Source organism: Phyllobates terribilis, unplaced genomic scaffold (assembly GCF_046119375.1).
Source record: "Phyllobates terribilis strain yellow unplaced genomic scaffold, ASM4611937v1 Scaffold_710__1_contigs__length_769263, whole genome shotgun sequence".
Lineage (NCBI taxonomy): Eukaryota > Metazoa > Chordata > Amphibia > Anura > Dendrobatidae > Phyllobates > Phyllobates terribilis.
In genome coordinates, this window is record NW_027363470.1 from 227,532 (window position 1) to 247,107 (window position 19,576).

Sequence of the window (19,576 nt, forward strand, 5' to 3'; positions counted from 1 at the left end):
TTCTGAAACGTTGTCTCCTTCTGCTGGAACACTGACTTCTTTCATTTAATGCCTGCAGACTATAAAAGAGAACCCAACCCAAAAAGTTTGGTTGATTAGTCTGTGGCATTCTGTTAAACTGTTGCTTATGGCGGTCTCTGTGAGCTTCTCAGCGACATTCAGCCAGCCAGGTATCCTGCCTGCAGTAGATGGAATGTGGCAATGGAACGCTGGCTGCGCGTGTCATAATAGGCTCTGAGCCTTTATATACCTGTGCACAGCAGCAGCCACCTTCAGTCTGCTGCTGGACAGCCAGCAGCAGCAGCAGCAGGAGAGGTATGTAATCAGGAGCCCTCCTGCTAAGGGTAGACAGCTGCTCGTTCCACCCCACCCCCCGCCTTAATTGGTTCTCCTCCCTTCCAACGGTGTTGAGGCGGGTGGGAACAGCAGGGGGTGAAGGTGCTGTGTTTAAAGAGGTGGAGTTATGCAGATCTAAAACGCGTGGATTGCAGCAGCAGCAAGCCGAAAAGTGCAGGCATGTAAGGGATCTAGAGGTTGACAACATGTCTTCTTAACGGGAGTCCAGGAGCTCATCTCCACAAATGGACTTTTCAGGATCCTTGGGTGGCTCCGTAGTTTGAAACCAATTCTGGTTATCGCTTCTCGGCCTTTTGGCTAAGATCAAGTGTAGTATCTGTTCTTATCAGTTTAATATCTGATACGTCCCCTATCTGGGGACCATATATTAAATGGATTTTTAGAACAGGGAGATGGAAAAAGAGCTTGCTCTGTCCACTCCACGCATTGACCTGGTATTGCAGTATCTCCAGGACCGGTGCACCCCTTCTTTAATGCAGTTTCTAAAATCAGAAAGAATTGAATTCAATGTTTTTTGTTCATTTTGCTTGTTTGTCGGATTTTGGGATGGACTCTTTGGCTTTGCTTTTCTTCTCCTCATTGGATTTTTCATGTTCAAAGTTGCAGAAGCCAGATTACAAGCTCATTTTGGTTCAACTTCAGCAACTGTGCATTGCATTGCCATGTAATGTGATGCAATGCTATCTTTCTAGCTCTCCCTTTTTACTTCCTTTTGGATAAACAGACATATTAGGCAAGCATTTTGGAGCTTTCACCTAAATAACTACAGGTGGTGAGATAAGCTGCACAATATAATTGACCTTTCAGTATATTGTTGCACACACACCATCTATTTAGCAAATGCCCTTGTTATCAACAGCAGCCTTTTAAACTCACCTGAGCTAACAGGTATGTGCGCTGGTTACTCTGCTGCGCTTAAAATTTCTTTTTTGGTTTGCTACAATGCCTTTTCTGAAACGTTGTCTCCTTCTGCTGGAACACTGACTTCTTTCATTTAATGCCTGCAGACTATAAAAGAGAACCCAACCCAAAAAGTTTGGTTGATTAGTCTGTGGCATTCTGTTAAACTGTTGCTTATGGCGGTCTCTGTGAGCTTCTCAGCGACATTCAGCCAGCCAGGTATCCTGCCTGCAGTAGATGGAATGTGGCAATGGAACGCTGGCTGCGCGTGTCATAATAGGCTCTGAGCCTTTATATACCTGTGCACAGCAGCAGCCACCTTCAGTCTGCTGCTGGACAGCCAGCAGCAGCAGCAGCAGGAGAGGTATGTAATCAGGAGCCCTCCTGCTAAGGGTAGACAGCTGCTCGTTCCACCCCACCCCCCGCCTTAATTGGTTCTCCTCCCTTCCAACGGTGTTGAGGCGGGTGGGAACAGCAGGGGGTGAAGGTGCTGTGTTTAAAGAGGTGGAGTTATGCAGATCTAAAACGCGTGGATTGCAGCAGCAGCAAGCCGAAAAGTGCAGGCATGTAAGGGATCTAGAGGTTGACAACATGTCTTCTTAACGGGAGTCCAGGAGCTCATCTCCACAAATGGACTTTTCAGGATCCTTGGGTGGCTCCGTAGTTTGAAACCAATTCTGGTTATCGCTTCTCGGCCTTTTGGCTAAGATCAAGTGTAGTATCTGTTCTTATCAGTTTAATATCTGATACGTCCCCTATCTGGGGACCATATATTAAATGGATTTTTAGAACAGGGAGATGGAAAAAGAGCTTGCTCTGTCCACTCCACGCATTGACCTGGTATTGCAGTATCTCCAGGACCGGTGCACCCCTTCTTTAATGCAGTTTCTAAAATCAGAAAGAATTGAATTCAATGTTTTTTGTTCATTTTGCTTGTTTGTCGGATTTTGGGATGGACTCTTTGGCTTTGCTTTTCTTCTCCTCATTGGATTTTTCATGTTCAAAGTTGCAGAAGCCAGATTACAAGCTCATTTTGGTTCAACTTCAGCAACTGTGCATTGCATTGCCATGTAATGTGATGCAATGCTATCTTTCTAGCTCTCCCTTTTTACTTCCTTTTGGATAAACAGACATATTAGGCAAGCATTTTGGAGCTTTCACCTAAATAACTACAGGTGGTGAGATAAGCTGCACAATATAATTGACCTTTCAGTATATTGTTGCACACACACCATCTATTTAGCAAATGCCCTTGTTATCAACAGCAGCCTTTTAAACTCACCTGAGCTAACAGGTATGTGCGCTGGTTACTCTGCTGCGCTTAAAATTTCTTTTTTGGTTTGCTACAATGCCTTTTCTGAAACGTTGTCTCCTTCTGCTGGAACACTGACTTCTTTCATTTAATGCCTGCAGACTATAAAAGAGAACCCAACCCAAAAAGTTTGGTTGATTAGTCTGTGGCATTCTGTTAAACTGTTGCTTATGGCGGTCTCTGTGAGCTTCTCAGCGACATTCAGCCAGCCAGGTATCCTGCCTGCAGTAGATGGAATGTGGCAATGGAACGCTGGCTGCGCGTGTCATAATAGGCTCTGAGCCTTTATATACCTGTGCACAGCAGCAGCCACCTTCAGTCTGCTGCTGGACAGCCAGCAGCAGCAGCAGCAGGAGAGGTATGTAATCAGGAGCCCTCCTGCTAAGGGTAGACAGCTGCTCGTTCCACCCCACCCCCCGCCTTAATTGGTTCTCCTCCCTTCCAACGGTGTTGAGGCGGGTGGGAACAGCAGGGGGTGAAGGTGCTGTGTTTAAAGAGGTGGAGTTATGCAGATCTAAAACGCGTGGATTGCAGCAGCAGCAAGCCGAAAAGTGCAGGCATGTAAGGGATCTAGAGGTTGACAACATGTCTTCTTAACGGGAGTCCAGGAGCTCATCTCCACAAATGGACTTTTCAGGATCCTTGGGTGGCTCCGTAGTTTGAAACCAATTCTGGTTATCGCTTCTCGGCCTTTTGGCTAAGATCAAGTGTAGTATCTGTTCTTATCAGTTTAATATCTGATACGTCCCCTATCTGGGGACCATATATTAAATGGATTTTTAGAACAGGGAGATGGAAAAAGAGCTTGCTCTGTCCACTCCACGCATTGACCTGGTATTGCAGTATCTCCAGGACCGGTGCACCCCTTCTTTAATGCAGTTTCTAAAATCAGAAAGAATTGAATTCAATGTTTTTTGTTCATTTTGCTTGTTTGTCGGATTTTGGGATGGACTCTTTGGCTTTGCTTTTCTTCTCCTCATTGGATTTTTCATGTTCAAAGTTGCAGAAGCCAGATTACAAGCTCATTTTGGTTCAACTTCAGCAACTGTGCATTGCATTGCCATGTAATGTGATGCAATGCTATCTTTCTAGCTCTCCCTTTTTACTTCCTTTTGGATAAACAGACATATTAGGCAAGCATTTTGGAGCTTTCACCTAAATAACTACAGGTGGTGAGATAAGCTGCACAATATAATTGACCTTTCAGTATATTGTTGCACACACACCATCTATTTAGCAAATGCCCTTGTTATCAACAGCAGCCTTTTAAACTCACCTGAGCTAACAGGTATGTGCGCTGGTTACTCTGCTGCGCTTAAAATTTCTTTTTTGGTTTGCTACAATGCCTTTTCTGAAACGTTGTCTCCTTCTGCTGGAACACTGACTTCTTTCATTTAATGCCTGCAGACTATAAAAGAGAACCCAACCCAAAAAGTTTGGTTGATTAGTCTGTGGCATTCTGTTAAACTGTTGCTTATGGCGGTCTCTGTGAGCTTCTCAGCGACATTCAGCCAGCCAGGTATCCTGCCTGCAGTAGATGGAATGTGGCAATGGAACGCTGGCTGCGCGTGTCATAATAGGCTCTGAGCCTTTATATACCTGTGCACAGCAGCAGCCACCTTCAGTCTGCTGCTGGACAGCCAGCAGCAGCAGCAGCAGGAGAGGTATGTAATCAGGAGCCCTCCTGCTAAGGGTAGACAGCTGCTCGTTCCACCCCACCCCCCGCCTTAATTGGTTCTCCTCCCTTCCAACGGTGTTGAGGCGGGTGGGAACAGCAGGGGGTGAAGGTGCTGTGTTTAAAGAGGTGGAGTTATGCAGATCTAAAACGCGTGGATTGCAGCAGCAGCAAGCCGAAAAGTGCAGGCATGTAAGGGATCTAGAGGTTGACAACATGTCTTCTTAACGGGAGTCCAGGAGCTCATCTCCACAAATGGACTTTTCAGGATCCTTGGGTGGCTCCGTAGTTTGAAACCAATTCTGGTTATCGCTTCTCGGCCTTTTGGCTAAGATCAAGTGTAGTATCTGTTCTTATCAGTTTAATATCTGATACGTCCCCTATCTGGGGACCATATATTAAATGGATTTTTAGAACAGGGAGATGGAAAAAGAGCTTGCTCTGTCCACTCCACGCATTGACCTGGTATTGCAGTATCTCCAGGACCGGTGCACCCCTTCTTTAATGCAGTTTCTAAAATCAGAAAGAATTGAATTCAATGTTTTTTGTTCATTTTGCTTGTTTGTCGGATTTTGGGATGGACTCTTTGGCTTTGCTTTTCTTCTCCTCATTGGATTTTTCATGTTCAAAGTTGCAGAAGCCAGATTACAAGCTCATTTTGGTTCAACTTCAGCAACTGTGCATTGCATTGCCATGTAATGTGATGCAATGCTATCTTTCTAGCTCTCCCTTTTTACTTCCTTTTGGATAAACAGACATATTAGGCAAGCATTTTGGAGCTTTCACCTAAATAACTACAGGTGGTGAGATAAGCTGCACAATATAATTGACCTTTCAGTATATTGTTGCACACACACCATCTATTTAGCAAATGCCCTTGTTATCAACAGCAGCCTTTTAAACTCACCTGAGCTAACAGGTATGTGCGCTGGTTACTCTGCTGCGCTTAAAATTTCTTTTTTGGTTTGCTACAATGCCTTTTCTGAAACGTTGTCTCCTTCTGCTGGAACACTGACTTCTTTCATTTAATGCCTGCAGACTATAAAAGAGAACCCAACCCAAAAAGTTTGGTTGATTAGTCTGTGGCATTCTGTTAAACTGTTGCTTATGGCGGTCTCTGTGAGCTTCTCAGCGACATTCAGCCAGCCAGGTATCCTGCCTGCAGTAGATGGAATGTGGCAATGGAACGCTGGCTGCGCGTGTCATAATAGGCTCTGAGCCTTTATATACCTGTGCACAGCAGCAGCCACCTTCAGTCTGCTGCTGGACAGCCAGCAGCAGCAGCAGCAGGAGAGGTATGTAATCAGGAGCCCTCCTGCTAAGGGTAGACAGCTGCTCGTTCCACCCCACCCCCCGCCTTAATTGGTTCTCCTCCCTTCCAACGGTGTTGAGGCGGGTGGGAACAGCAGGGGGTGAAGGTGCTGTGTTTAAAGAGGTGGAGTTATGCAGATCTAAAACGCGTGGATTGCAGCAGCAGCAAGCCGAAAAGTGCAGGCATGTAAGGGATCTAGAGGTTGACAACATGTCTTCTTAACGGGAGTCCAGGAGCTCATCTCCACAAATGGACTTTTCAGGATCCTTGGGTGGCTCCGTAGTTTGAAACCAATTCTGGTTATCGCTTCTCTGCCTTTTGGCTAAGATCAAGTGTAGTATCTGTTCTTATCAGTTTAATATCTGATACGTCCCCTATCTGGGGACCATATATTAAATGGATTTTTAGAACAGGGAGATGGAAAAAGAGCTTGCTCTGTCCACTCCACGCATTGACCTGGTATTGCAGTATCTCCAGGACCGGTGCACCCCTTCTTTAATGCAGTTTCTAAAATCAGAAAGAATTGAATTCAATGTTTTTTGTTCATTTTGCTTGTTTGTCGGATTTTGGGATGGACTCTTTGGCTTTGCTTTTCTTCTCCTCATTGGATTTTTCATGTTCAAAGTTGCAGAAGCCAGATTACAAGCTCATTTTGGTTCAACTTCAGCAACTGTGCATTGCATTGCCATGTAATGTGATGCAATGCTATCTTTCTAGCTCTCCCTTTTTACTTCCTTTTGGATAAACAGACATATTAGGCAAGCATTTTGGAGCTTTCACCTAAATAACTACAGGTGGTGAGATAAGCTGCACAATATAATTGACCTTTCAGTATATTGTTGCACACACACCATCTATTTAGCAAATGCCCTTGTTATCAACAGCAGCCTTTTAAACTCACCTGAGCTAACAGGTATGTGCGCTGGTTACTCTGCTGCGCTTAAAATTTCTTTTTTGGTTTGCTACAATGCCTTTTCTGAAACGTTGTCTCCTTCTGCTGGAACACTGACTTCTTTCATTTAATGCCTGCAGACTATAAAAGAGAACCCAACCCAAAAAGTTTGGTTGATTAGTCTGTGGCATTCTGTTAAACTGTTGCTTATGGCGGTCTCTGTGAGCTTCTCAGCGACATTCAGCCAGCCAGGTATCCTGCCTGCAGTAGATGGAATGTGGCAATGGAACGCTGGCTGCGCGTGTCATAATAGGCTCTGAGCCTTTATATACCTGTGCACAGCAGCAGCCACCTTCAGTCTGCTGCTGGACAGCCAGCAGCAGCAGCAGGAGAGGTATGTAATCAGGAGCCCTCCTGCTAAGGGTAGATAGCTGCTCGTTCCACCCCACCCCCCGCCTTAATTGGTTCTCCTCCCTTCCAACGGTGTTGAGGCGGGTGGGAACAGCAGGGGGTGAAGGTGCTGTGTTTAAAGAGGTGGAGTTATGCAGATCTAAAACGCGTGGATTGCAGCAGCAGCAAGCCGAAAAGTGCAGGCATGTAAGGGATCTAGAGGTTGACAACATGTCTTCTTAACGGGAGTCCAGGAGCTCATCTCCACAAATGGACTTTTCAGGATCCTTGGGTGGCTCCGTAGTTTGAAACCAATTCTGGTTATCGCTTCTCGGCCTTTTGGCTAAGATCAAGTGTAGTATCTGTTCTTATCAGTTTAATATCTGATACGTCCCCTATCTGGGGACCATATATTAAATGGATTTTTAGAACAGGGAGATGGAAAAAGAGCTTGCTCTGTCCACTCCACGCATTGACCTGGTATTGCAGTATCTCCAGGACCGGTGCACCCCTTCTTTAATGCAGTTTCTAAAATCAGAAAGAATTGAATTCAATGTTTTTTGTTCATTTTGCTTGTTTGTCGGATTTTGGGATGGACTCTTTGGCTTTGCTTTTCTTCTCCTCATTGGATTTTTCATGTTCAAAGTTGCAGAAGCCAGATTACAAGCTCATTTTGGTTCAACTTCAGCAACTGTGCATTGCATTGCCATGTAATGTGATGCAATGCTATCTTTCTAGCTCTCCCTTTTTACTTCCTTTTGGATAAACAGACATATTAGGCAAGCATTTTGGAGCTTTCACCTAAATAACTACAGGTGGTGAGATAAGCTGCACAATATAATTGACCTTTCAGTATATTGTTGCACACACACCATCTATTTAGCAAATGCCCTTGTTATCAACAGCAGCCTTTTAAACTCACCTGAGCTAACAGGTATGTGCGCTGGTTACTCTGCTGCGCTTAAAATTTCTTTTTTGGTTTGCTACAATGCCTTTTCTGAAACGTTGTCTCCTTCTGCTGGAACACTGACTTCTTTCATTTAATGCCTGCAGACTATAAAAGAGAACCCAACCCAAAAAGTTTGGTTGATTAGTCTGTGGCATTCTGTTAAACTGTTGCTTATGGCGGTCTCTGTGAGCTTCTCAGCGACATTCAGCCAGCCAGGTATCCTGCCTGCAGTAGATGGAATGTGGCAATGGAACGCTGGCTGCGCGTGTCATAATAGGCTCTGAGCCTTTATATACCTGTGCACAGCAGCAGCCACCTTCAGTCTGCTGCTGGACAGCCAGCAGCAGCAGCAGCAGGAGAGGTATGTAATCAGGAGCCCTCCTGCTAAGGGTAGACAGCTGCTCGTTCCACCCCACCCCCCGCCTTAATTGGTTCTCCTCCCTTCCAACGGTGTTGAGGCGGGTGGGAACAGCAGGGGGTGAAGGTGCTGTGTTTAAAGAGGTGGAGTTATGCAGATCTAAAACGCGTGGATTGCAGCAGCAGCAAGCCGAAAAGTGCAGGCATGTAAGGGATCTAGAGGTTGACAACATGTCTTCTTAACGGGAGTCCAGGAGCTCATCTCCACAAATGGACTTTTCAGGATCCTTGGGTGGCTCCGTAGTTTGAAACCAATTCTGGTTATCGCTTCTCGGCCTTTTGGCTAAGATCAAGTGCAGTGATCTAGCGGCTGCTGCCTTGGTCTTGGCTGAGAGGTGCTCGGGGTACCCGGCTCCTTGGCCTGGGGGGATCGCTCTGTTTTTCAGCAGGGCTTCACCTCCCTGCTGCTATTAGGGAGTCGGATTAGTCCCCGGGCAACGGGAGGCGATCATCTACCTGGCACTTCGGTGTTGAAGGTTTCTATTGAGAAGAGGAGAACCTGTTTGTGAAGAAGATGTCTGCAGCATCACATGAAGGAGAGGAAGATCATGTGCCTGAATTCGCTAAGGTGCAGAATTCTATTCGTTTGGTTGTTCAGGAGAACTTTCGAGATCAAAAGGATTTTAGGTATGTGATGAGTCAAGTTCTTGTGGATCTTTTTGGTTTGAAGACAGAAGAAGTGTTGGCGATAATGGACTACCCCAGGAGGGGTGTTTATGATATAGTTTTTGTTGACAAAGTTTTTTTTGAAGGATATCTAAGGAAAATGACTGCAAGCCAGGATAAAAGAATGGAGGGGATAAGTGTAATGCCACACTTCCCCGTTAGAGATAAATGGATCATTGTTAAAATGTACTCTCCATTGGTGGACGAAGAGGATGTTCTTACATTTTTGGAGTTTTTTTGTTTGTCAGTAACACCAAAAGGGAAGATTTATAATGAATTTGGTTTTTGGACTTCGAAGTGGAAATTTTTGGTCCGTTTCAAAGAAGATGAGCAGGGGACTGTGTTGCTTCCCCCAGCTAGGTTTAAGTTGGGTAATATAAATGGTGATATTTTTTTCAGTGGTATACCCACTTTTTGTCGAGTTTGTCGTCAATACGGGCATGGAAAGGAAAATTGTTCGGGTGGTGCATGTGGTTTTTGCAAAAAAGGTGATCATGAGTCAAAGGATTGTAAAGATCGGAGGAAGTGCAACTTGTGTCAGGAAGATACGCATGTTTTTAAGAATTGCCCAAAGAGGAAAAGAAATAAAGAGAAGGAGGTAGTGGTTAAAAAGGTTTTGGTAGAGAGAAAGGAGGAAAGTGTAGAAAAGGTGTTGGTGGTAAAGGGAAAAGAAAGCAAACCTGTAGGAGTGCAGAGGGAGATGGAGAAAACAAGAGTAGATTGGGGGGATAGGGTAGAGAGTGAAATGGGAGGTGTAAGTCAGGGAACTGGCCGTGGTAAGGTTAAAAAGCAAGAAAAGAGAAAGGAACAGGAAGTGGAGGTGGCAATGGAAGAAAATATAGTTGTTTTTCAACAACCTATGTTTATAAAGAATGCAGAATATTTTAACCGGTTGTACCGTAAGTTGTATGATGAGAAACGTTTGGACTATCTTATAGAGAATGTTAGGAAAGAACTAATAAGAGATAAAAATGTTTTTTGTGTGAAATATAGAATACCAGATGGTGTATCGAAACAAGTTTTTTCAGCATCAAGGGTTGAAGATTTGTCCCTTAAGGTTCTGAGTTGGGTTGGGGTTCATGCTTTTGATAATGGTTACAAGTATTTTACTTGATGTTATTACTGTTGTTAATACAGTTATAATTTAATTTTTATTTTTTTGGTATCCATTCAGGTTCTGAAACATTTCTTTCTTTGTAAGTATTGTTGTATTTTTGTAATTTTTTTTTCTGACATTAAAAGTACCAAAACCTGATGATGATTTAAGTTGGAGTCCACGTCTTGTCTCCCTTTGGGGAGAAGAGGACTGTGGAGTGGACTTTAATTTTAACCTGAATAGGTTTTAAAAAAAAAAAAAAAAAATCTGTTCTTATCAGTTTAATATCTGATACGTCCCCTATCTGGGGACCATATATTAAATGGATTTTTAGAACAGGGAGATGGAAAAAGAGCTTGCTCTGTCCACTCCACGCATTGACCTGGTATTGCAGTATCTCCAGGACCGGTGCACCCCTTCTTTAATGCAGTTTCTAAAATCAGAAAGAATTGAATTCAATGTTTTTTGTTCATTTTGCTTGTTTGTCGGATTTTGGGATGGACTCTTTGGCTTTGCTTTTCTTCTCCTCATTGGATTTTTCATGTTCAAAGTTGCAGAAGCCAGATTACAAGCTCATTTTGGTTCAACTTCAGCAACTGTGCATTGCATTGCCATGTAATGTGATGCAATGCTATCTTTCTAGCTCTCCCTTTTTACTTCCTTTTGGATAAACAGACATATTAGGCAAGCATTTTGGAGCTTTCACCTAAATAACTACAGGTGGTGAGATAAGCTGCACAATATAATTGACCTTTCAGTATATTGTTGCACACACACCATCTATTTAGCAAATGCCCTTGTTATCAACAGCAGCCTTTTAAACTCACCTGAGCTAACAGGTATGTGCGCTGGTTACTCTGCTGCGCTTAAAATTTCTTTTTTGGTTTGCTACAATGCCTTTTCTGAAACGTTGTCTCCTTCTGCTGGAACACTGACTTCTTTCATTTAATGCCTGCAGACTATAAAAGAGAACCCAACCCAAAAAGTTTGGTTGATTAGTCTGTGGCATTCTGTTAAACTGTTGCTTATGGCGGTCTCTGTGAGCTTCTCAGCGACATTCAGCCAGCCAGGTATCCTGCCTGCAGTAGATGGAATGTGGCAATGGAACGCTGGCTGCGCGTGTCATAATAGGCTCTGAGCCTTTATATACCTGTGCACAGCAGCAGCCACCTTCAGTCTGCTGCTGGACAGCCAGCAGCAGCAGCAGCAGGAGAGGTATGTAATCAGGAGCCCTCCTGCTAAGGGTAGACAGCTGCTCGTTCCACCCCACCCCCCGCCTTAATTGGTTCTCCTCCCTTCCAACGGTGTTGAGGCGGGTGGGAACAGCAGGGGGTGAAGGTGCTGTGTTTAAAGAGGTGGAGTTATGCAGATCTAAAACGCGTGGATTGCAGCAGCAGCAAGCCGAAAAGTGCAGGCATGTAAGGGATCTAGAGGTTGACAACATGTCTTCTTAACGGGAGTCCAGGAGCTCATCTCCACAAATGGACTTTTCAGGATCCTTGGGTGGCTCCGTAGTTTGAAACCAATTCTGGTTATCGCTTCTCGGCCTTTTGGCTAAGATCAAGTGCAGTGATCTAGCGGCTGCTGCCTTGGTCTTGGCTGAGAGGTGCTCGGGGTACCCGGCTCCTTGGCCTGGGGGGATCGCTCTGTTTTTCAGCAGGGCTTCACCTCCCTGCTGCTATTAGGGAGTCGGATTAGTCCCCGGGCAACGGGAGGCGATCATCTACCTGGCACTTCGGTGTTGAAGGTTTCTATTGAGAAGAGGAGAACCTGTTTGTGAAGAAGATGTCTGCAGCATCACATGAAGGAGAGGAAGATCATGTGCCTGAATTCGCTAAGGTGCAGAATTCTATTCGTTTGGTTGTTCAGGAGAACTTTCGAGATCAAAAGGATTTTAGGTATGTGATGAGTCAAGTTCTTGTGGATCTTTTTGGTTTGAAGACAGAAGAAGTGTTGGCGATAATGGACTACCCCAGGAGGGGTGTTTATGATATAGTTTTTGTTGACAAAGTTTTTTTTGAAGGATATCTAAGGAAAATGACTGCAAGCCAGGATAAAAGAATGGAGGGGATAAGTGTAATGCCACACTTCCCCGTTAGAGATAAATGGATCATTGTTAAAATGTACTCTCCATTGGTGGACGAAGAGGATGTTCTTACATTTTTGGAGTTTTTTTGTTTGTCAGTAACACCAAAAGGGAAGATTTATAATGAATTTGGTTTTTGGACTTCGAAGTGGAAATTTTTGGTCCGTTTCAAAGAAGATGAGCAGGGGACTGTGTTGCTTCCCCCAGCTAGGTTTAAGTTGGGTAATATAAATGGTGATATTTTTTTCAGTGGTATACCCACTTTTTGTCGAGTTTGTCGTCAATACGGGCATGGAAAGGAAAATTGTTCGGGTGGTGTATGTGGTTTTTGCAAAAAAAGTGATCATGAGTCAAAGGATTGTAAAGATCGGAGGAAGTGCAACTTGTGTCAGGAAGATACGCATGTTTTTAAGAATTGCCCAAAGAGGAAAAGAAATAAAGAGAAGGAGGTAGTGGTTAAAAAGGTTTTGGTAGAGAGAAAGGAGGAAAGTGTAGAAAAGGTGTTGGTGGTAAAGGGAAAAGAAAGCAAACCTGTAGGAGTGCAGAGGGAGATGGAGAAAACAAGAGTAGATTGGGGGGATAGGGTAGAGAGTGAAATGGGAGGTGTAAGTCAGGGAACTGGCCGTGGTAAGGTTAAAAAGCAAGAAAAGAGAAAGGAACAGGAAGTGGAGGTGGCAATGGAAGAAAATATAGTTGTTTTTCAACAACCTATGTTTATAAAGAATGCAGAATATTTTAACCGGTTGTACCGTAAGTTGTATGATGAGAAACGTTTGGACTATCTTATAGAGAATGTTAGGAAAGAACTAATAAGAGATAAAAATGTTTTTTGTGTGAAATATAGAATACCAGATGGTGTATCGAAACAAGTTTTTTCAGCATCAAGGGTTGAAGATTTGTCCCTTAAGGTTCTGAGTTGGGTTGGGGTTCATGCTTTTGATAATGGTTACAAGTATTTTACTTGATGTTATTACTGTTGTTAATACAGTTATAATTTAATTTTTATTTTTTTGGTATCCATTCAGGTTCTGAAACATTTCTTTCTTTGTAAGTATTGTTGTATTTTTGTAATTTTTTTTTCTGACATTAAAAGTACCAAAACCTGATGATGATTTAAGTTGGAGTCCACGTCTTGTCTCCCTTTGGGGAGAAGAGGACTGTGGAGTGGACTTTAATTTTAACCTGAATAGGTTTAAAAAAAAAAAAAAAAAAAATCTGTTCTTATCAGTTTAATATCTGATACGTCCCCTATCTGGGGACCATATATTAAATGGATTTTTAGAACAGGGAGATGGAAAAAGAGCTTGCTCTGTCCACTCCACGCATTGACCTGGTATTGCAGTATCTCCAGGACCGGTGCACCCCTTCTTTAATGCAGTTTCTAAAATCAGAAAGAATTGAATTCAATGTTTTTTGTTCATTTTGCTTGTTTGTCGGATTTTGGGATGGACTCTTTGGCTTTGCTTTTCTTCTCCTCATTGGATTTTTCATGTTCAAAGTTGCAGAAGCCAGATTACAAGCTCATTTTGGTTCAACTTCAGCAACTGTGCATTGCATTGCCATGTAATGTGATGCAATGCTATCTTTCTAGCTCTCCCTTTTTACTTCCTTTTGGATAAACAGACATATTAGGCAAGCATTTTGGAGCTTTCACCTAAATAACTACAGGTGGTGAGATAAGCTGCACAATATAATTGACCTTTCAGTATATTGTTGCACACACACCATCTATTTAGCAAATGCCCTTGTTATCAACAGCAGCCTTTTAAACTCACCTGAGCTAACAGGTATGTGCGCTGGTTACTCTGCTGCGCTTAAAATTTCTTTTTTGGTTTGCTACAATGCCTTTTCTGAAACGTTGTCTCCTTCTGCTGGAACACTGACTTCTTTCATTTAATGCCTGCAGACTATAAAAGAGAACCCAACCCAAAAAGTTTGGTTGATTAGTCTGTGGCATTCTGTTAAACTGTTGCTTATGGCGGTCTCTGTGAGCTTCTCAGCGACATTCAGCCAGCCAGGTATCCTGCCTGCAGTAGATGGAATGTGGCAATGGAACGCTGGCTGCGCGTGTCATAATAGGCTCTGAGCCTTTATATACCTGTGCACAGCAGCAGCCACCTTCAGTCTGCTGCTGGACAGCCAGCAGCAGCAGCAGCAGGAGAGGTATGTAATCAGGAGCCCTCCTGCTAAGGGTAGACAGCTGCTCGTTCCACCCCACCCCCCGCCTTAATTGGTTCTCCTCCCTTCCAACGGTGTTGAGGCGGGTGGGAACAGCAGGGGGTGAAGGTGCTGTGTTTAAAGAGGTGGAGTTATGCAGATCTAAAACGCGTGGATTGCAGCAGCAGCAAGCCGAAAAGTGCAGGCATGTAAGGGATCTAGAGGTTGACAACATGTCTTCTTAACGGGAGTCCAGGAGCTCATCTCCACAAATGGACTTTTCAGGATCCTTGGGTGGCTCCGTAGTTTGAAACCAATTCTGGTTATCGCTTCTCGGCCTTTTGGCTAAGATCAAGTGTAGTATCTGTTCTTATCAGTTTAATATCTGATACGTCCCCTATCTGGGGACCATATATTAAATGGATTTTTAGAACAGGGAGATGGAAAAAGAGCTTGCTCTGTCCACTCCACGCATTGACCTGGTATTGCAGTATCTCCAGGACCGGTGCACCCCTTCTTTAATGCAGTTTCTAAAATCAGAAAGAATTGAATTCAATGTTTTTTGTTCATTTTGCTTGTTTGTCGGATTTTGGGATGGACTCTTTGGCTTTGCTTTTCTTCTCCTCATTGGATTTTTCATGTTCAAAGTTGCAGAAGCCAGATTACAAGCTCATTTTGGTTCAACTTCAGCAACTGTGCATTGCATTGCCATGTAATGTGATGCAATGCTATCTTTCTAGCTCTCCCTTTTTACTTCCTTTTGGATAAACAGACATATTAGGCAAGCATTTTGGAGCTTTCACCTAAATAACTACAGGTGGTGAGATAAGCTGCACAATATACTTGACCTTTCAGTATATTGTTGCACACACACCATCTATTTAGCAAATGCCCTTGTTATCAACAGCAGCCTTTTAAACTCACCTGAGCTAACAGGTATGTGCGCTGGTTACTCTGCTGCGCTTAAAATTTCTTTTTTGGTTTGCTACAATGCCTTTTCTGAAACGTTGTCTCCTTCTGCTGGAACACTGACTTCTTTCATTTAATGCCTGCAGACTATAAAAGAGAACCCAACCCAAAAAGTTTGGTTGATTAGTCTGTGGCATTCTGTTAAACTGTTGCTTATGGCGGTCTCTGTGAGCTTCTCAGCGACATTCAGCCAGCCAGGTATCCTGCCTGCAGTAGATGGAATGTGGCAATGGAACGCTGGCTGCGCGTGTCATAATAGGCTCTGAGCCTTTATATACCTGTGCACAGCAGCAGCCACCTTCAGTCTGCTGCTGGACAGCCAGCAGCAGCAGCAGGAGAGGTATGTAATCAGGAGCCCTCCTGCTAAGGGTAGACAGCTGCTCGTTCCACCCCACCCCCCGCCTTAATTGGTTCTCCTCCCTTCCAACGGTGTTGAGGCGGGTGGGAACAGCAGGGGGTGAAGGTGCTGTGTTTAAAGAGGTGGAGTTATGCAGATCTAAAACGCGTGGATTGCAGCAGCAGCAAGCCGAAAAGTGCAGGCATGTAAGGGATCTAGAGGTTGACAACATGTCTTCTTAACGGGAGTCCAGGAGCTCATCTCCACAAATGGACTTTTCAGGATCCTTGGGTGGCTCCGTAGTTTGAAACCAATTCTGGTTATCGCTTCTCGGCCTTTTGGCTAAGATCAAGTGTAGTATCTGTTCTTATCAGTTTAATATCTGATACGTCCCCTATCTGGGGACCATATATTAAATGGATTTTTAGAACAGGGAGATGGAAAAAGAGCTTGCTCTGTCCACTCCACGCATTGACCTGGTATTGCAGTATCTCCAGGACCGGTGCACCCCTTCTTTAATGCAGTTTCTAAAATCAGAAAGAATTGAATTCAATGTTTTTTGTTCATTTTGCTTGTTTGTCGGATTTTGGGATGGACTCTTTGGCTTTGCTTTTCTTCTCCTCATTGGATTTTTCATGTTCAAAGTTGCAGAAGCCAGATTACAAGCTCATTTTGGTTCAACTTCAGCAACTGTGCATTGCATTGCCATGTAATGTGATGCAATGCTATCTTTCTAGCTCTCCCTTTTTACTTCCTTTTGGATAAACAGACATATTAGGCAAGCATTTTGGAGCTTTCACCTAAATAACTACAGGTGGTGAGATAAGCTGCACAATATAATTGACCTTTCAGTATATTGTTGCACACACACCATCTATTTAGCAAATGCCCTTGTTATCAACAGCAGCCTTTTAAACTCACCTGAGCTAACAGGTATGTGCGCTGGTTACTCTGCTGCGCTTAAAATTTCTTTTTTGGTTTGCTACAATGCCTTTTCTGAAACGTTGTCTCCTTCTGCTGGAACACTGACTTCTTTCATTTAATGCCTGCAGACTATAAAAGAGAACCCAACCCAAAAAGTTTGGTTGATTAGTCTGTGGCATTCTGTTAAACTGTTGCTTATGGCGGTCTCTGTGAGCTTCTCAGCGACATTCAGCCAGCCAGGTATCCTGCCTGCAGTAGATGGAATGTGGCAATGGAACGCTGGCTGCGCGTGTCATAATAGGCTCTGAGCCTTTATATACCTGTGCACAGCAGCAGCCACCTTCAGTCTGCTGCTGGACAGCCAGCAGCAGCAGCAGCAGGAGAGGTATGTAATCAGGAGCCCTCCTGCTAAGGGTAGACAGCTGCTCGTTCCACCCCACCCCCCGCCTTAATTGGTTCTCCTCCCTTCCAACGGTGTTGAGGCGGGTGGGAACAGCAGGGGGTGAAGGTGCTGTGTTTAAAGAGGTGGAGTTATGCAGATCTAAAACGCGTGGATTGCAGCAGCAGCAAGCCGAAAAGTGCAGGCATGTAAGGGATCTAGAGGTTGACAACATGTCTTCTTAACGGGAGTCCAGGAGCTCATCTCCACAAATGGACTTTTCAGGATCCTTGGGTGGCTCCGTAGTTTGAAACCAATTCTGGTTATCGCTTCTCGGCCTTTTGGCTAAGATCAAGTGTAGTATCTGTTCTTATCAGTTTAATATCTGATACGTCCCCTATCTGGGGACCATATATTAAATGGATTTTTAGAACAGGGAGATGGAAAAAGAGCTTGCTCTGTCCACTCCACGCATTGACCTGGTATTGCAGTATCTCCAGGACCGGTGCACCCCTTCTTTAATGCAGTTTCTAAAATCAGAAAGAATTGAATTCAATGTTTTTTGTTCATTTTGCTTGTTTGTCGGATTTTGGGATGGACTCTTTGGCTTTGCTTTTCTTCTCCTCATTGGATTTTTCATGTTCAAAGTTGCAGAAGCCAGATTACAAGCTCATTTTGGTTCAACTTCAGCAACTGTGCATTGCATTGCCATGTAATGTGATGCAATGCTATCTTTCTAGCTCTCCCTTTTTACTTCCTTTTGGATAAACAGACATATTAGGCAAGCATTTTGGAGCTTTCACCTAAATAACTACAGGTGGTGAGATAAGCTGCACAATATAATTGACCTTTCAGTATATTGTTGCACACACACCATCTATTTAGCAAATGCCCTTGTTATCAACAGCAGCCTTTTAAACTCACCTGAGCTAACAGGTATGTGCGCTGGTTACTCTGCTGCGCTTAAAATTTCTTTTTTGGTTTGCTACAATGCCTTTTCTGAAACGTTGTCTCCTTCTGCTGGAACACTGACTTCTTTCATTTAATGCCTGCAGACTATAAAAGAGAACCCAACCCAAAAAGTTTGGTTGATTAGTCTGTGGCATTCTGTTAAACTGTTGCTTATGGCGGTCTCTGTGAGCTTCTCAGCGACATTCAGCCAGCCAGGTATCCTGCCTGCAGTAGATGGAATGTGGCAATGGAACGCTGGCTGCGCGTGTCATAATAGGCTCTGAGCCTTTATATACCTGTGCACAGCAGCAGCCACCTTCAGTCTGCTGCTGGACAGCCAGCAGCAGCAGCAGGAGAGGTATGTAATCAGGAGCCCTCCTGCTAAGGGTAGACAGCTGCTCGTTCCACCCCACCCCCCGCCTTAATTGGTTCTCCTCCCTTCCAACGGTGTTGAGGCGGGTGGGAACAGCAGGGGGTGAAGGTGCTGTGTTTAAAGAGGTGGAGTTATGCAGATCTAAAACGCGTGGATTGCAGCAGCAGCAAGCCGAAAAGTGCAGGCATGTAAGGGATCTAGAGGTTGACAACATGTCTTCTTAACGGGAGTCCAGGAGCTCATCTCCACAAATGGACTTTTCAGGATCCTTGGGTGGCTCCGTAGTTTGAAACCAATTCTGGTTATCGCTTCTCGGCCTTTTGGCTAAGATCAAGTGTAGTATCTGTTCTTATCAGTTTAATATCTGATACGTCCCCTATCTGGGGACCATATATTAAATGGATTTTTAGAACAGGGAGATGGAAAAAGAGCTTGCTCTGTCCACTCCACGCATTGACCTGGTATTGCAGTATCTCCAGGACCGGTGCACCCCTTCTTTAATGCAGTTTCTAAAATCAGAAAGAATTGAATTCAATGTTTTTTGTTCATTTTGCTTGTTTGTCGGATTTTGGGATGGACTCTTTGGCTTTGCTTTTCTTCTCCTCATTGGATTTTTCATGTTCAAAGTTGCAGAAGCCAGATTACAAGCTCATTTTGGTTCAACTTCAGCAACTGTGCATTGCATTGCCATGTAATGTGATGCAATGCTATCTTTCTAGCTCTCCCTTTTTACTTCCTTTTGGATAAACAGACATATTAGGCAAGCATTTTGGAGCTTTCACCTAAATAACTACAGGTGGTGAGATAAGCTGCACAATATAATTGACCTTTCAGTATATTGTTGCACACACACCATCTATTTAGCAAATGCCCTTGTTATCAACAGCAGCCTTTTAAACTCACCTGAGCTAACAGGTATGTGCGCTGGTTACTCTGCTGCGCTTAAAATTTCTTTTTTGGTTTGCTACAATGCCTTTTCTGAAACGTTATCTCCTTCTGCTGGGACACTGACTTCTTTCATTTAATGCCTGCAGACTATAAAAGAGAACCCAACCCAAAAAGTTTGGTTGATTAGTCTGTGGCATTCTGTTAAACTGTTGCTTATGGCGGTCTCTGTGAGCTTCTCAGCGACATTCAGCCAGCCAGGTATCCTGCCTGCAGTAGATGGAATGTGGCAATGGAACGCTGGCTGCGCGTGTCATAATAGGCTCTGAGCCTTTATATACCTGTGCACAGCAGCAGCCACCTTCAGTCTGCTGCTGGACAGCCAGCAGCAGCAGCAGCAGGAGAGGTATGTAATCAGGAGCCCTCCTGCTAAGGGTAGACAGCTGCTCGTTCCACCCCACCCCCCGCCTTAATTGGTTCTCCTCCTTTCCAACGGTGTTGAGGCGGGTGGGAACAGCAGGGGGTGAAGGTGCTGTGTTTAAAGAGGTG

At 44.1% G+C, this 19,576-nt stretch overlaps 11 non-coding genes and 1 pseudogene across 11 annotated transcripts; all 12 read left to right on the forward strand.

The window, feature by feature from the left end:
- The first annotated feature begins 634 nt into the window (after positions 1 to 634).
- LOC141236797 (U2 spliceosomal RNA) lies at positions 635 to 825 on the forward strand. Its single transcript, XR_012302409.1, has one exon. It is a non-coding gene; the product is annotated as a U2 spliceosomal RNA (small nuclear RNA).
- A 1,115-nt stretch (positions 826 to 1,940) lies between these two features.
- On the forward strand, positions 1,941 to 2,131 carry LOC141236798 (U2 spliceosomal RNA). Its single transcript, XR_012302410.1, has one exon. It is a non-coding gene; the product is annotated as a U2 spliceosomal RNA (small nuclear RNA).
- A 1,115-nt stretch (positions 2,132 to 3,246) lies between these two features.
- Positions 3,247 to 3,437, forward strand: LOC141236799 (U2 spliceosomal RNA). The gene has a single exon (XR_012302411.1). It is a non-coding gene; the product is annotated as a U2 spliceosomal RNA (small nuclear RNA).
- A 1,115-nt stretch (positions 3,438 to 4,552) lies between these two features.
- LOC141236800 (U2 spliceosomal RNA) lies at positions 4,553 to 4,743 on the forward strand. Its single transcript, XR_012302412.1, has one exon. It is a non-coding gene; the product is annotated as a U2 spliceosomal RNA (small nuclear RNA).
- Positions 4,744 to 5,858: 1,115 nt separating this feature from the next.
- Positions 5,859 to 6,049, forward strand: LOC141236623 (U2 spliceosomal RNA). The gene has a single exon (XR_012302275.1). It is a non-coding gene; the product is annotated as a U2 spliceosomal RNA (small nuclear RNA).
- Positions 6,050 to 7,161: 1,112 nt separating this feature from the next.
- LOC141236801 (U2 spliceosomal RNA) lies at positions 7,162 to 7,352 on the forward strand. The gene has a single exon (XR_012302413.1). It is a non-coding gene; the product is annotated as a U2 spliceosomal RNA (small nuclear RNA).
- A 2,853-nt stretch (positions 7,353 to 10,205) lies between these two features.
- LOC141236711 (U2 spliceosomal RNA) lies at positions 10,206 to 10,385 on the forward strand (annotated as a pseudogene).
- Positions 10,386 to 13,222: 2,837 nt separating this feature from the next.
- On the forward strand, positions 13,223 to 13,419 carry LOC141236727 (U2 spliceosomal RNA). The gene has a single exon (XR_012302374.1). It is a non-coding gene; the product is annotated as a U2 spliceosomal RNA (small nuclear RNA).
- Positions 13,420 to 14,534: 1,115 nt separating this feature from the next.
- Positions 14,535 to 14,725, forward strand: LOC141236802 (U2 spliceosomal RNA). The gene has a single exon (XR_012302414.1). It is a non-coding gene; the product is annotated as a U2 spliceosomal RNA (small nuclear RNA).
- Positions 14,726 to 15,837: 1,112 nt separating this feature from the next.
- LOC141236803 (U2 spliceosomal RNA) lies at positions 15,838 to 16,028 on the forward strand. Its single transcript, XR_012302415.1, has one exon. It is a non-coding gene; the product is annotated as a U2 spliceosomal RNA (small nuclear RNA).
- A 1,115-nt stretch (positions 16,029 to 17,143) lies between these two features.
- LOC141236805 (U2 spliceosomal RNA) lies at positions 17,144 to 17,334 on the forward strand. The gene has a single exon (XR_012302417.1). It is a non-coding gene; the product is annotated as a U2 spliceosomal RNA (small nuclear RNA).
- Positions 17,335 to 18,446: 1,112 nt separating this feature from the next.
- LOC141236806 (U2 spliceosomal RNA) lies at positions 18,447 to 18,637 on the forward strand. The gene has a single exon (XR_012302418.1). It is a non-coding gene; the product is annotated as a U2 spliceosomal RNA (small nuclear RNA).
- Positions 18,638 to 19,576: the final 939 nt, after the last annotated feature.